A 15793-nucleotide genomic window follows, 5' to 3' on the forward strand; every position below is an offset into this window, starting at 1 on the left:
GCTATTTTGCGATACATAGCTCTCTGCGTTGTCCTCAACTTAAGTAGAACCCTTTTAGTTAGCCTCCACGTTTCAGTAGGTAAGTACGGGTAATACGCAACTGCTGTATACTTTCCTCTTGTGCGATATTGGTAAGCTGCTACTCATAATGTGCGAGTACTTTCCAAATGCGCCCCATCGAAATCTTATTCTGCTAGTTATTTCCCTTTCATTGCTGGATCTGCTGTTCCTACCTTTCCTAAGTAAACATATTCGCCTGCCACTTCCAGCACTTCGCTACCTATTGCGAACTGCTGTCTCTTTCCGAGGCTGTTGAACATTACCATTGTCTTCCGCATATTGATTTTCAAGCCTACGTCCGTGCTGTTCCTGTCTGGGTCATCAATCAGTATTTGCCGTTCATCCCCCGAGTTGCTTGGCAAGGCGATGTCATCAGCAAATCGCAGATTACTGAGGTATTCTCCATCTACCCTTATCCCTAATCGTGTCTAATCGGTATATCGTGTCTCCTTGCTTAACGCCTTTTCTTATGGGGATTTTATTACTTCCTTTATAAAGTTGTAGCTCTTATAAAGTTAAAGGCCCACTGTCCACCCTCCGGTCGAAAATATTTTCTTCCCCGGTGACTGTGAGACTTCGCCCCTGGAACGCAAGGCCGCAAAATGTTTTTGAGAAGAGTAACTAATAACGCAGTTACAGCCACCGCAATCACCCGATTCTATCCTGCCTCTCTCCTTCCGTTCCCTCGCAAAGGTTTTTCACTCTCCTGCCCGAGGTCGTCTAGCCTCCGCAATACAAATTCCCCTTCCTCCTCCGCGTTTGGCGGGAGTTGGGGCGTGGCTCTCCGCGAGCGCGAAAAAAAAAAAACGGTCGAGGGAGCGCGCGCCGCTGGATTCAGTCTGGCCGTGGCGATGGAAAAGCGCGCTGCGAGCGGTAGACACCCATCCTTCTCCCGTCAGTCAGCGAGACGGACCAATGGACGTCGTTCCCGATACGTACGTCATTATCGGGCCAGCGCAGGAGGCGGTGAAGCTGGCTTCTCAAAGGAGAGCATGAGGGAGCTTTGAATTGTATTTTCGATGCTTTGCGGCGCGCGTGTCGCTGTAGAATTTTGCACAGACTATCTCCGGTACCTGATCGAAACACTGGGCTCTTTTTCTTAAAAGGGCCTTCCCTGGACAGTGGCCCTTTAAGTTTCTTTATAGCGTAGTATCTCAAGTAAGATACTACACGACAATTCCTACAATCATCAGACATCTGGAACGTTCCTTCCCTTCCAAGCTGCTGGAGCACATTATATCGGCAAGCCTAATGTCATGCCTTGATTCAATAAGTTCGTTTATCGTCATCAGCACGTCTTTAGGTTTGGTTTGCGGGCTATGAAAGACGCCGTAGTCGAGGACTCCGAAAATTTCGACCACCTGGGGTTCTCTAACGTGCACTGACATCGCACAGCACACGGACGCTTTGCTTTTCTCCTCCATCGAAAAGCTGCGGTCGGGACTCGATCCCGCATACTTAGGAACCGTAGTGGAGCGCCTCAACCACTGCAACACCACGGCGGGGCAGCATGGCTCTAGAAAACCACTTTCGTGTGTGACACAGCTGGCAGAGTTCACTCCTGGCATACTTCAAGGCATGTATGGCAATTGATGACATTTTTTTTTTACTTTCAAAGGCATTCAGCCCGGCATCGCATAACCATCTACTCGTGGAACTTGCATGTTTATCGTTACCCAAATACCTAATGCTTTGGCTAGAGCATTTCATAAAGAACGCTCACAGTTCACATATGCTAACGATTTCCAATCATCCATAACTGATGTAACCACGGGAGTTTCTGAACTTGCCAGCTGCTCTCCATTACTTCTATTAGCATAAGTTAATGGCTTTCCTTCTAACGTTAATAGTAATTGGAGCTGTTTGCAATGACTGTGTCATTTATACCTCAGTTCATAGCCAGCTGATAATCTTGTCATGCAACAGGACCTGGATAGCCTTGCATCATAATCGTTGTCATTACTCGTAAGCTTACCTTGGTTCATTACACTTACAGCATTTAGTCCATTCCTATCAATGCAACACAGTCGTAAAACATCATCATCGTCATTGATTTTATGGGTCGCCCACATTCAAACTATTTGTTCCGACGCTTCACGCTCACCTATTTACCTGCGTCAAAATCTTATATATATATATATATATATATATATATATATATATATATATATATATATATATCTCCTTACATTAAACAGTTAGCATGTAGAACAATTTTTTCTCACCCCAAATTAGAGTATTCATCCTCCATCGGCGCCCATGGCAATCGTACTTATCCTTAGAATTGTATTCAGTTTAAAATCGAGCAGCCCGGTTCATCACCTCTTGTTACTCAAAAACAGTCCCTCCACTGCCAACTCTTGAATCGCGCCGTGTCGTTTCGCGCCTTGGGCTATTTCATGCATTCTATCCAAATGCCAATTCCAGTCCATTTTTGCCGACCGCCCCGCTAAGATCATCCTCCCACCCTAACCATGAAAATCTTTTAGCCTACATAAGCGGCCATACACCCGCTTACACCCACTCATTCTACCTCAACGCAATAGCGCTCAGGTATTTTTTACCTAATGTCATCGCTTCACTCGCTGATCATAAATCATTCCGCGAAAAAAAAAATTCAGATATTTTATAACATTCCCCACTTCCCTGTGTACCTACCACCAAGTTTTCTTCTATTGTATTCGATTATATTGAGCCACCCTGAGGGCAACACTGATATTTTACTTTTTACTTGTTGTGACATCTGTATGGTTTATGTAGGCTTTTGTTCCCAGTTTCTGTGTGTGTGTGTGTGTGTGTGTGTGTGTGTGTGTGTGTGTGTGTGTGTGTGTGTGTGTGTGTGTGTGTGTGTGTGTGTGTGTGTGTGTGTGTGTGTGTGTGTGTGTGTGTGTGTGTGTGTGTGTGTGTGTGTGTGTGTGTGTGTGTGTGTGTGTGTGCGCGTGTGTGCGTGTGTGCGTGTGTGTGTGTGTGTGTGTGTGTGTGTGTGTGTGTGTGTGTGTGTGTGTGTGTGTGTGTGTGTGTGTGTGTGTGTGTGTGTGTGTGTGTGTGTGTGTGTGTGTGTGTGTGTGTGTGTGTGTGTGTGTGTGTGTGTGTGTGTGTGTGTGTGTGTGTGTGTGTGTGAGCGCGTGCGTGCGCGCGCGCAGCTTTGGAGTTTAGGCGAATAATTAACTACTCCACCTTCAATATTTTTTTGCGTTAAACAGCAATATTCTACTGCGAAATTGAAAGCCGTCGAAATCGAAAATGAGCCCAATTCATAATTTTCTGCATTTACAACGTTCCTAATACCTAACGCTAAAAATAATCATTTCAGAGCTCGTTGAAGGGGCTTATCACGCATTGCACGTTACTAAAATGGCGTCTTTGAGTGTATCGCCGCCGAAATTATGCTAACTTCTATATCACGAAATATACCTTATCCTCTGTATTTTATGTCCTATGAATGCGAGACGAAGCCTTTCAGAATTGTGGAAAGCGCGGAAGCCAGCTCTACGCGCTTGAAATGCGTATTTTTAACATTAGAAGTTTACAACTACATTGCCGGTTCCGAAAATTTTAAATATTCACTCACTTTTGCTGTTGACAATGTTAAATCTCGCATTATATTATTTCCGCCTCTTGACATAAAAAAAAGCTGATTAGATCATTCCAAATAATTGATTAATCAATGGCCGAATCATTGTGTTCTATCACGGACGTAATGTCCACCTCGACGCACAATCTACCTGCCCAGACCACAGCAACGTATTTATCGCAAGTTTTAAAATAACAAAATGTAAACAAAAAATCCACCCGGTGCATTAAACGTTCATGAAATAAAGTAGCTTACAGCGTTCTCTCATGAAAGCTCCTTCTCTTAAAGGGGTCGTGAAACGTTTTCCGGAAATTTTGCACGGCTTAGTTAAATGGAATCCTTGTCCTGCATCATATAATATACCTCGATTCGTTTCATCGCCCGCTTTGATTTAATAGCGACAAAAACAGAATTTCGGTTTCCTAGCGCGCGTCCTCCTCAACTCAACAGAGTACGTCATAGCGCTAAGCCAATGAGAAGCTCCCGTTGCCGGAGCCTGCTGAGCCAAAGTTGACCAAGCTCGGTGTATTTTAGAGGTTCTAATTGTGCCCTACTCTACGCTCACACAGGGTTTTTTAATATGGCCGACGCCTAGGTTCCTTCCTGGGTTCCAGCGTCGCTGTGCTGCTATAGTGAACTAGAATATAGTCGCTGCTGTTAAAACATGGTTACATCGTGGGCTTTGAGCCTTACGCCGACGCAACTTTTCGGGTGCCAGGTCGGCGAAGATGGACCCTGCGAGCGACCGGTACAGTAACACTTGTGTCGAGAGGCCGCGGTAACCGCGGCACAACTCCGGCTTGCAGAAGCCCCGACCGTCAGCCTCCCGATCCCAGCCGTTTCGGAACTACGCATTGGTATGTATGTCCGAGTCTTGCAGCCTAGCCTACGTTTGACCGTTGCGAGAGTGCGCAATCGCTAACCGAAGCTTTCGAACAGGTGCAGCTGCGGGCGGTGCGTGCCGATGCCGACTGCTCTTGAGAGCATCTGGCGAGATCCCGGCGGCGACTACGTAGCTGAAGCAGCCGTCTGGGTGTTACAGATCATCCGCATTTACTCCAAATGCTTCTTGATCATGGACTGCTAGTCGAGAACACAAGGTAAGAACCTTGAGCGAAAGGCGACATAACTTGAACAAGCGGCACCTGTTTTTCATTTTCTCGAGCAAGAAATGCTGTAATGAAATCTATTGCGGAAGGCAGTGTTAATAAAATAAAGCTTCCCCTATAACGTTACTTACCTGCGATCATCTACACTGTCTACAGTGTTGATATTGCGCCACGTTAGCGCGAACACATCGCTGGTTTTCATATTTTTCTTGTTTTCGTAGAAGCGCATGAGCATGACGTTTCACCATGCAAATTACTGGTTTGCTTAATTCCATGCACGAGTAAATGAGAAAACACGCATCATCTGATAGTGTGAACTTGCTAAATGGAAAGGGCATGCACATTGATGTGAAGTAACGAGGGGGGGGGGGGGGGGGACGCTGTCCGGACAAATTTGCTTGTTTTATTAGCCAGTTATGACCTTCAGCAAGTGCAGCACTTCAAAACATAAATACATAAGGAATGCCACAAGAAATGCAGTAAATAAGTACAAAAGCAATCTCATTTCGGAGGACTCTGTGCTAGTAGCCTGTCTCCTGCGGAAGCTGTGGGAAAATGCACTAAAAAACAACACAGAAAAGAAAAACACACAGAGCAGGACTGGCTTCTGCAGACGATCACTAACTAGCCCGACAACTCTTGTTATAGCCTGTCCCCACTTGCTGCCAGAACAATCACCGTACCAGCACGCAAAGTTTTATTTGCTAGTTTTTTTTTTACCCACTTGCATTAGGTGAGTGTTGTATAGTGTGCAAATATAATTAAAAAAATTGACTTCACTGATACCATCATCACCTGCACACAGTAAACCTCTCCAAAATGCTTTGACACTGACATTTTACATGTGCTGAAATGTAACAACCAAAAAAAAAAAAAAAAAGAAAGACGTTCTCCCAAAGGCCAGTACAACGAAACTTCCACAGTTTGAGTAAGTGTTGGAAATTTTACAGTTAGCAAATGAAGTTATAGAGTAGTTTTGCGGCACTTGCAGAAAGTTTGGCACGTGCCGTGTTGTGGGAAAACAACGGAGAGCTGTTGACAGAAGTGCACTTGTAGTTTATGGCTCCTTCGAATAGAATGACTCCATGCACACAGCTGCTTAATGCATAAGTCGCATACTTAACATCTTCGTGCTATGCGGATGATATCAGCGTGGACATTGACATCGGCCACAACACTAGTATAGAGGGTGTAAGACGACTACCAGGTTTTTTCAGTCAAAAGCTGCATTGCCTTCAGGCATTATTTTGCTGCAGTAGCAAATTGTGATTGCACTGGAGTTCTAATATTGGGTGGGTCTCATTCTCTCTCAATCACCTGCAGCAGAATTCAAAGTTTGCCATACTTCCAGGGAGAATAAATTGACAGTGAAAGTTACACTGTACAGCTTCTGTTAGATGGGAATTAATTGTACAGATGCATGAATAACTTTCAAATTTGTAAAAGACCTAAATCATATTTTCATTTTGCTATGCTGAAAAGTGAATATTGCTTTTTCTCTTGTCAACAGGAGGCACCACTACATCTGCTACAGCCAGCTTGCGCACTGGCTTTGGGGATGCCTCGGCAGACATCACAGTAAAGTCCTCCCTATTTGTAATGCAAGCCAAATAAGGGAAAGGTTTCCATCTGACAGTTACACTGGTTTCCAGTTTGTGCAAGGTTTGTAGAGTCATCACCTTATTCATTCTGAAACAAGCCGGAAAATATGAGAAGAGAGAATTGCAGGACAGCTGGACTAATAACTGGAATTTTACTAAAGGATAGAGGCAAAAGAAGACTTGCACAGAGATGCACATGTAAAAAAGGCCCCAAAAGACTGTTGACCGATTTCTTAGCCACACACACGTCCTTAGCCTTTGCAGTATAGTGTGCCTTTGGACTTGGATCTGTGGCTTCCCTTTTGTAACGAGTGGTTCTTGACCATAAGGAATTTGCTTTTTTTTTAGATTTTGATTTTTTAGACCCTTTCTGCTTTCCACGCTTTCACTGCTTTGGGGGTTTTTCGTGCACGTGCATTTCTGTGCGAATCTTCTTTTGCCTCTTTCCTTCAGTAACATTTCAGTTGTTAGTCAAACTTTGTCTTGTGCTCCTCTCACGTGTTTCGTCTTCTGGCTGTTTTTAAGATGAATCAGTACCAACTCATCCAGTTGTTAGTCTTGTTGATATCACTAGCCTGACTGCACCCACTGCTGGGCAAATGCTTCTCCCATATCCATCCGAATAACCCGATCCTGTGCCAGGTGCATGATTCTCGCAAACTTCCTAATTTCATCTGCTTGCCCTAGTTTCTGCCGCCCCCTGCTAAACTTGCCTTCCCTTGGAATCTAAAAGACATATATAGGCTCACTTAGAATGAATTTTGTGTACTCACTCCCTTCCTTTACCTTTGATGGGTAGAATTTTTCTTCTTTTGGAACTGACCGCAGATACATCAGCTGCATCCATATGATCCCCGCAGACTTCCTAATCTCATCTGTCTGCCCGAATTTCTGCCGCCCCCTGCTACGCTTGCCTTCCCCTGGAATCTACAAGACATATATAGGCTCACTTAGAATGAATTTTGTGTGCTCACTCCCCACCTATACCGTTGATGGGTGGAATTTTTTTTAGCACTGACCGCAAATGCATCATAATTGTGCAGTTGTGTATATACCTGCTTGTATAGATGTCTCTCCCATATCTATCCAAATAACCCGATCCTCTGTCAGCTGCATCCATCTGATCCCCGCAAACTTTTTATCTGCCTGCCTGAGTTTCTGCTGCCCCCTGCTATACTTGCCTTCCCTTGGAATCTACAAGACATATATAGGCTCACTTAGAATGAATTTTGTGTACTCAATCTCTAACTATACCTTTGTTGGATGCATTTTTTTTTTATTTAGCACTGACCTCAACACATCATTATTGTGAAGCTGTATATACACATTTGTATATTTAGGAGAGAGGAAGACAGCAAAGAAGCATGAATAAAAGATGTCTTGCTCTAGGTCAACTTCCTTCTAGCCTAAAAATTTTGTATGTGCTGATGAACCTGCGGCTGACCAATAAATTATTTTGAAAACAACATGTCTCTAACACTCATTTGGTAACATTAGATAATGCCCAAATGTACTACAAAGTGGTGGTCCTTGTGGCACTGACAAACCTAGATTTTCTAGTTGCCGCGTTCACCTTTACACGGCCTCGAAAAATAGTGGCTCATGGGGAATAGAAAAATCAAACCGTTTTCTGCAAAAGCTGCTTTGAAAGGTGGCCACTATTTTCAGCATTTTGCAGTCTCATTCAGAAGCAAGCCAGCATAATCTGCAATCTGTAGACATGCATACAATAATATGTGCCTTATACTTTGAAATGTACCAGACTTTAACCAGTCATAAAACAGCGTGCTGAAAAGGTATGTATAGTAAAGCCTCCTTCGTTGATGATACCCGTAGTTTGCATGAAAACATCTGCACTAGAACCTGCATGACGTTGAGTTAATTGGCCTGCTGGTTGAATATGCCACCAAAATGCTGGTAATACAATGAACTTTGTCGGTGCTGGGGTCAAGTCTAGAAATATAAAGTTGGGATGATTTAATTGTGAAACCTTGCTGCTGAATTCACTGCAGGCTAGAATGTAACAGGATTAAAGGGCAGCTGTAGACGTAAGGGCAGTCCACATTGTCACGGCATCTTATGCGTCCTAGTACACATATCTACATACCGTGCATGTTTTGCTAGTAAACAATGTATCCACAGATTTGCGAAGCTCCAAGAATGCTACACTGATGCTGTCTGAGTAGCTGCTTGTGTCGCTGAATATTGTGAAAGCCTTTTGATGGAACGAAAACTGCTTGGTGAATACTTATGCAGAGTGAGGTTGGTCAGGAGCGCAGGTGATATGTACACCCTCGCAATTTAACCATACAAGCACAGACTGTATGATACTCATACAAATTGAAAAATATAAGGGAAGGAATTGAACTGAAGACTTCGCGGTTCGACAGTCCAAACTTCTACTACATGTGCTTTGGGCTGTGTGTGCTAGCCCGCCTGCAATCTGATTGCCCGAGCCAGGAAAATGGTACACACCCATATGAGCACCACTCCCAGTACTCTTTAACATGTACATAGAAGTGCAGGTGCTTGGGATAAACCTTGGCTGCCACAATGCACCTCAAACAATGGCATGTTAGCCAGAATAGCAGGTTGGGCTTGTTGGTTTTCCATCCTGAGGTAACAGCGCAAAATGTGGACGGGAGCACAAGACGAGAAGACGATGAGACATTGTGTCGTCTTCTCGTCTTGTGCTCCCATCCACGTTTTGTGCTGTTACTTCAGAATGTCACGTGCCTGCCCAATATCTACATAATTGTCACACGAACCATTTTGTGTGTATTTACGACTACTTGCACAACATCATTGCCACCCACTGATGATGAGTAGCTGAACAGCAGTTTTTCACGTACACTCCGCTGCCATTAATTACAAATGCTATCACGCTACGACTTCCCATACCACCCCACCCAACCTCTGTGTGTAATGACTCAACCTTTGGTGCGTTTGCATGTTCTCGGGATACTGGAGAAATCCAAGATATCAATTAGTAGATTCAAGCAACTTAATCTGACATACATCTGGTGAGAATATTACAACTCTATCCATGTATACACAGATCTGTATCACCGCAAGCGTCGCCTACAATTGTGGTGATGCCGCTCAGAACATGACTCATCTTTTTTTTAAGGGCATAATTCTCCACAAACCTCTGCTGAGCTTGTGGCCCCTTGGTAAGAGGCTTTCCACATCTGTGGGAAACCACTTTAGAAGTGGTGTGAATTCACAGTTTCAAAGCCTGCATTACAAATTTTTGGAAGTTTTCAACACCACACCCTTACCACTCTTTGGCACTACACATCACTGAGTTCCTTATATCTACTTGTCCTCAAGGCCACAAGGTAGTGCTTTAGTGGATCCATACCCACTTGCCAATTATATGCCATTATGCATGCTTTCTCCATAGACCATCTAAATGTGGTTTCACACACAAATATTTATACTTAATTGGACAGGCGGACTGCCCAGAATGTTCCACATGTGACATTACGGAGACTCTGGAGCGTGTACTAGTGGTGTGTCCCAGTATATGCGTGCAAAACAATAACTCGAGTTACTTCTTTGAAGTGTTTTGGCAACAGGCCTCTCTCAGAGGACTTATTGGCCGGTTGGCCAGAAATGGAAAGCTCTACAGGCTGTGCAGGCTTTCTGCTGCTTCTTGCATGACACAGGACTTGACTCGTGACTGTGGTGCAAGTTACTATTCCTGTATATATTTTAATCAAGTCATGACCCTCTTTGTTCTTCTCTTTCTGTAGCAGGTCAGATATTAAACTTTTAAGCCAATCTATCTGCCTTTCCAATCAATAACACTTGTGTGAGTGCATTTCTCCTGGATGGTTGATCTGGTAATCACACCATCGTAATGCAAGGACATGGGGCATATGAGCTTTTGAGGTGAACAATTTTTACCCTAGAAATGTCTTTTAAATGATGTGAAGGATTCTGCATATATTTTAATCAAGTCACGACCCTCTTTGTTCTTCTCTTTCTGTAGCAGGTCAGATATTAAACTTTTAAGCCAATCTATCCGCCTTTCCAATCAATAACACTTGCGTGAATGCATTTCTCCTGGATGGTTGATCTGGTAATCACACCATCGTAATGCAAGGACATGGGGCGTATGAGCTTTTGAGGTGAACAATTTTTACCCTAGATATGTCTTTTAAATGATGTGAAGGATTCTGAGCTCTGCTCAACATGATCCTCCTCTTTGGAGTCTTCATCAGGTTCTATGGGGCTAGATGAGTGCTGTGGAAAGAACGTGATCGAAGTGGAACCAAGGGGCCTGTTCTGGGTGGTACGATATGCTGGTAGGGGCACCTGTTGTGCTGGCCTCACGGTATCGCTCAAAATAAAAAAAAATCCAAAATGCGCATATTACTGCTATGAGGGCAATCTGGCAGGAAACAATCAAATAGAACTGGTGGCTTCTGCGAGTCGAGTAGTTCTCAAATAAGCATATCTGTAAGGCTACAAATCGCAACTACGTTTACTGCCTTTATCACGCGACCTACACTTTTTTTTGCCAATGCACTGGGCCAGCGGTTTTGCGTCGGTACGACGCATCGTTTGAGGTGAGCTTTCTTCGTTTCCGGTCCATGCCGAGCTTCGAATGACGCCGAGGTTCATTTAGGACTTCCAGTAGAAAGTAGTACGAACACATGAACCCAATCGGTGTGCCAAAACTTGTGAAAGCGAACGTTACTTCCACTCGGAGAAGCCGTGCTGCAATCGATCGCGACGTACACGGTTGGCATATCGAGCACTCAAACACGCACAACACGCCTAAACCCAGAACCTAACGGTGACAGGAAAAATAGGCGAAGTCTGAGCACTGTAGACGTTGTAGGAAGTATGCTTCCTCTTTTTTTTTTTTTTTTTGAGAAAGGTTACGAGAGAGGCGTCGGGAAGGTGGGGGAGCAAAGCTGCGACAACGCGTAGGGTGAAAGGGCCACCCAAGTACATTGTAGCAACCTTTTTTTTTTTTTTTTTCGGTTTCCGGCTTTCCGTGTAGTGCCATAGTTCAGGTCATCCGGCCGAAATAAAGGAAGCGAAGCTCGACACGCTATTCTCAGTGATGCAGCGCGGAGGCGAGCAACTATACGAGTACGCGCCGCGGCGCCCGCTCCTGAAACACTCCACCCACCACTCGGATTGAACACACTTGTCGATTTCTTTGACCTGGAACCGTATTTAGATCGTATCTTTAATGACGCCGGGAATAATAATACTTAAAAAAATTACAGCAGCGGCCGCACAACCAAGTTGTACCGGTGGTATGAGACTGCTCAAGACGTTGTGCTCCATCACGAATGTTCACAAAAAGGTTGGTTGGTTGGTTTGTGGGGTTTAACGTCCCAAAGCAACTCAGGCTATGAGAGACGCCGTAGTGGAGGACTCCGGTAATTTCGACCACCTGGGGTTCTTTAACGTGCACTGACATCGCACAGCACACGGGCGTCTTGCTTTTCGCCTCCATCGAAAAGCTGCCGCCGAGGCCGGGATTCGATCCCGCGTCCTTGGGAGCAGTAGTCGAGCGCCGTAACCACTGCGCCACCCCGGCGGGGTCCAGATGTAATGCGTCGCTGATTTAACTCCGCTTCTGGTAACATAGGGTAGTTGAAAATGACTACTTTCTAAGAATTACCTGACCATAACGGCGGCCGCTTGTAATTTAGTTTTTTCGGGTTATTCGGGTTTCGGGTTAAAAGAAAAAGAAAATAACAACAACAAATTAGATTGGAACCATTGTCATTTGGAGTACCCGGCGGAGCGAGGTATAGCCGTCGTTACCGAAAATCTGAACTTGAGCGTCACCTCTCGCTCTGTTCCAGAGCGCAGCGAGAAGCAGACACCACCCGTAAAGTGAGCTTTACCACCCGTCCTGCTCCGCCGCCGCCGCCGACCGCGCGTCACGTGACAGTATTGTTGAAGAAATGCGTTTGCGTGAGCGAATAATTGATATAATGTATTTTTATTTGCTAACTTTAACAGCAACCTACTATTGTATGGGAAATAATGATTATATCTGCGTTTCCAAAAGGCTAAACATGACGTAGGCGAGTACTTCTAATTCCGGCCTACAGGGTCGCATGGTCGCTTCAGGAACGCAAAAATGCTTTGATTTCAGAATGGTATTATTAAATGCAGAAGCAATATTTCGACGAGATATTTTGGAATAGGCATACCTAATGTTTACTGAAGCAAGGAAAATTGCAACTGGGCTGCTACATTTTCGTTTCACGACCCCTTTAAGGCATAACCACGACCTAGGCATAACGCTAATGTTTTGCATAATGCACAAATTCGGTACACAAATCCGATGATCTGCCGGAAAATGTCTTTCATTGGCCATACGGATTCAGTACGGACTCGAAAGGCTGTAATTTTACAGCGATAGCCTTTCTTGATTGCCTTTCGCCTGGCACACGTATACATATAACGATGTCGCGCAGTGCTGATCATTATATTTGCTGTGTTCGCGGAGGACTCGGATGCAGACGGAGCTAGAAATAACACAATTATATATTTCCTAGAATGCAGCAAAGGCTAGTGTTGCGCATTGGTCAGTCTTATTGCTCTCCGGAGCTTCCGAGCTATAAGGGCAAGCCGTCTTTTGGAATGGAAGATGCGTGCTTGGTGCAGCCGTTTTAGCGGATACTCGCTCAATTCGCTTATTTTAGCTGCCGAATTCGCGTTATTCTAGACAAAAATGCGATCGTAGTGAATAGCGTGCCACGTTTCTAATTAGCTGACTCCACTAAGGTCTATCGAAACAAGGTTCGAATAAAACTCTCCCTGCAGGTGGATTGGTGGCGCCATCTGTGGTGATAGCCACAAGCCGTCCCCGCTCTCTTTTCAAAACTTGATAAAACTTCACATGAAATTTTTGCTTGTTTCGACTCAAAAACAACATTGCCATGAACATATTGATACGTGGCAGAAGACTAGTACAGGAACCACCACAGGTGATGAGAGACGTAAGTGTTCAGGCAACCACCAACCGTTGCTTCAGCTTCGTCGTCTCTCACTCTGTAGTCCATCGTCGTCCTCTTCAGTGGCATATACGTAACATTACCCCGGCACAAAAAGCACAGTCTCGGTGCGTACTACGTCGGGGAACTACAGCTGAAGTGGTACGGCTTCATGCGAGCGACATGAACGATTTTTTTACGTGGTATATCAAACTGTCGGTGTGGGTGCACAGGGGTGACCTCGTATGTCACGGGAGTGACTGGCCGTAAAACACGGTAGCGCGGCAAGAGCTTCTCACAGAGCCCAATTATACGAGCGAGAGTCCAGAGCAGTACAAGAGAGTCCGGAGAGTAGTGGACATCCCGATGACGAGAATCATGGCGGCATTTTTAAGAGTTTTGGGAGGATGCTAGTCGGCGGGGAGCAATAACACGGGCGGCGTAAGCTCGGGATATGACGTCACGAACCTAGGAACTTGCATTAGCGGTGGGAGGTAGTACGCTGTCAAACAGAAGAGAAGGGTCACGGCCGAACAGAAGATAGAAGGGCGAGTAGCCAACTGTTAAGAAGTGCTTGAGACTGGACTAGTTGGAACATCTCATAAATGCTGCGCTGCTTAGTTGTACACCGACAAAGGAATTGGACAAACGCTGAGGTTAAGCGCAATCTACCAATTGAAGTTTTACTACTTAGAATAGGAAAAAGGAAACACAAGCACGCGACGTAATCTGAGGATCCTTAATACACAAATCGTAGAGCACTGTAACAGCAAGAACAACTAAGGAATGAAACCATGAAAATGAAAATGTGAACACCTTATCTAATCAGATTACGTCGTGTGCTTGTGTTTCCTTTTTCCTTTTCTAAGAAATAAAATTTCAGTTGGTAGATTGCGCCTAACCTCAGCGTTTGTCTAGTTCCTTTGTGCGTGTACAACTAAGCAGCGGAGCATTTATGAGTATTCCACTGTATCGTGACGGGAGGAATTAAACGCGAAGGTTACAAAAGGTAATATCCCAGTCACGGTGATCCGCCGATACATACAATGACAGTACTTCCGTGTGTGATTGAGACGTTCGGTTCGTTTGTGAATGGTAAGCGGTGGTGAAGTAGTGCTTAATGGAGCAGTATCGGAGAGTTTCTTCGACTACTCGAGCAAGAAAGCAGCGACCACGGTCAGTGAGCAGCTGGCGTGGAGCCCCATGGAGCAGGATGACGTCGTGGAGAAGAAACGCAGCCACGTCAGTTGCACAGCTGGTAGGTATCGCTCGTGTAACGGCATAGCGCGTAGTATAGTCCGTAGCCACCGCAATCTATTTATTCCCCGAAGCAGACAGAGGAAAAGGCCCGAGGAGATCAAGGCCAACTCGGCAAAATGGGTCTATTGGGATGTCGATCGGCTGTAGGGATCCAGCAGACACAACCGAGGGCTTCTTCCGTCGCTGACACCTGTCACAAGAAGCCACGTAACGACAAACAGAGCGATAGAGGCCAAGCCGAAAGAAGCGCCGGTGGACGCTGTCGTACGTACGAGATACGCCAAGATGACCCGCAGTCAGACAAAACGAAGTACAACGAAGAACATTCTAAACGGTACAGAAGTGATGTCTTCTCTGTAATGAAGTAATGTTTTAGAACCAAATGATCGTGTGTGGCCAATAGAAGCACGAGCGGCGCACTGGAAATATACGCGAACGTCGAAACAGTATAGCGGCGGAGATTTATTATCATGGGCAGACAACAGATCACCGCACACCTGCTACGCATGCGCAGTACTCGCACATGACACCCCCCCACCCCCCACCCCTTTCCCGCTACCATGCACCTGTGCGCTTCTAGCGGCAGTCGAGTGCAAAACGGTGCGCAGGTGCTGTCTTCTCTGTAATTCATGCTTTACATGTAAAGCCTGTTTGGCCAATAAGCGCACCTGTACCATAGTGTATATATTTCTTTTTTATTTTACCTACCCTTTTCTTTCTCCCTATCGCTCACCTCTTTGATTTCCTCTACATTTTCCTCGCTATCCCTTTATTCCCTCCGCCCCAGTTCTGTTGCTTCAGATATCAGATAGCAGATACCGGGGCTGGCAAACATATTTTCTTTCTTTTGTATATACAATAAATAACCACTACCACCACCACCAATAAGCGCACGAGCGCGGTATGAGATGGAAAACACAAAACTAGTAATTAAGCATAGCACAGACGTATACGGGTCGCTGTTTACGCGACAATATCACGAATTGTCGTCTGCATAGGTGATGGCATGGCTCAGCTACACTACTGGAGTCAATCTCACCAGCGTCGATATGGAGCCGCAAGGGGATCACGTGACTCCTCTTGCCTAAGGGGCAGAGGGAGTTTAAAAGATATTGACGCTTTCAAAGACACGGGACGAGACACTCCGTTTATTTTTCCTTGTAAGCAAGTTCCTGCTTTATACCATTTTAATCATGGTGACAGTGACGCGTT

The 15793-nt window shown here is 45.1% G+C and overlaps 1 long non-coding RNA gene across 1 annotated transcript; it reads left to right on the top strand.

Annotated features, from left to right (window-relative positions):
- Window positions 1–4292: 4292 nt before the first annotated feature.
- Window positions 4293–8265, top strand: LOC146195123 (uncharacterized). The gene is made up of 3 exons (XR_014705958.1): window positions 4293–4491; window positions 4574–4734; window positions 6254–8265. It is a non-coding gene; the product is annotated as an uncharacterized LOC146195123 (long non-coding RNA).
- Window positions 8266–15793: the final 7528 nt, after the last annotated feature.

The sequence above is a fragment of the Amblyomma maculatum genome, chromosome 3 (assembly GCF_055883805.1).
Source record: "Amblyomma maculatum isolate TAMU_Amacu chromosome 3, ASM5588380v1, whole genome shotgun sequence".
Classification (NCBI taxonomy): domain Eukaryota; kingdom Metazoa; phylum Arthropoda; class Arachnida; order Ixodida; family Ixodidae; genus Amblyomma; species Amblyomma maculatum.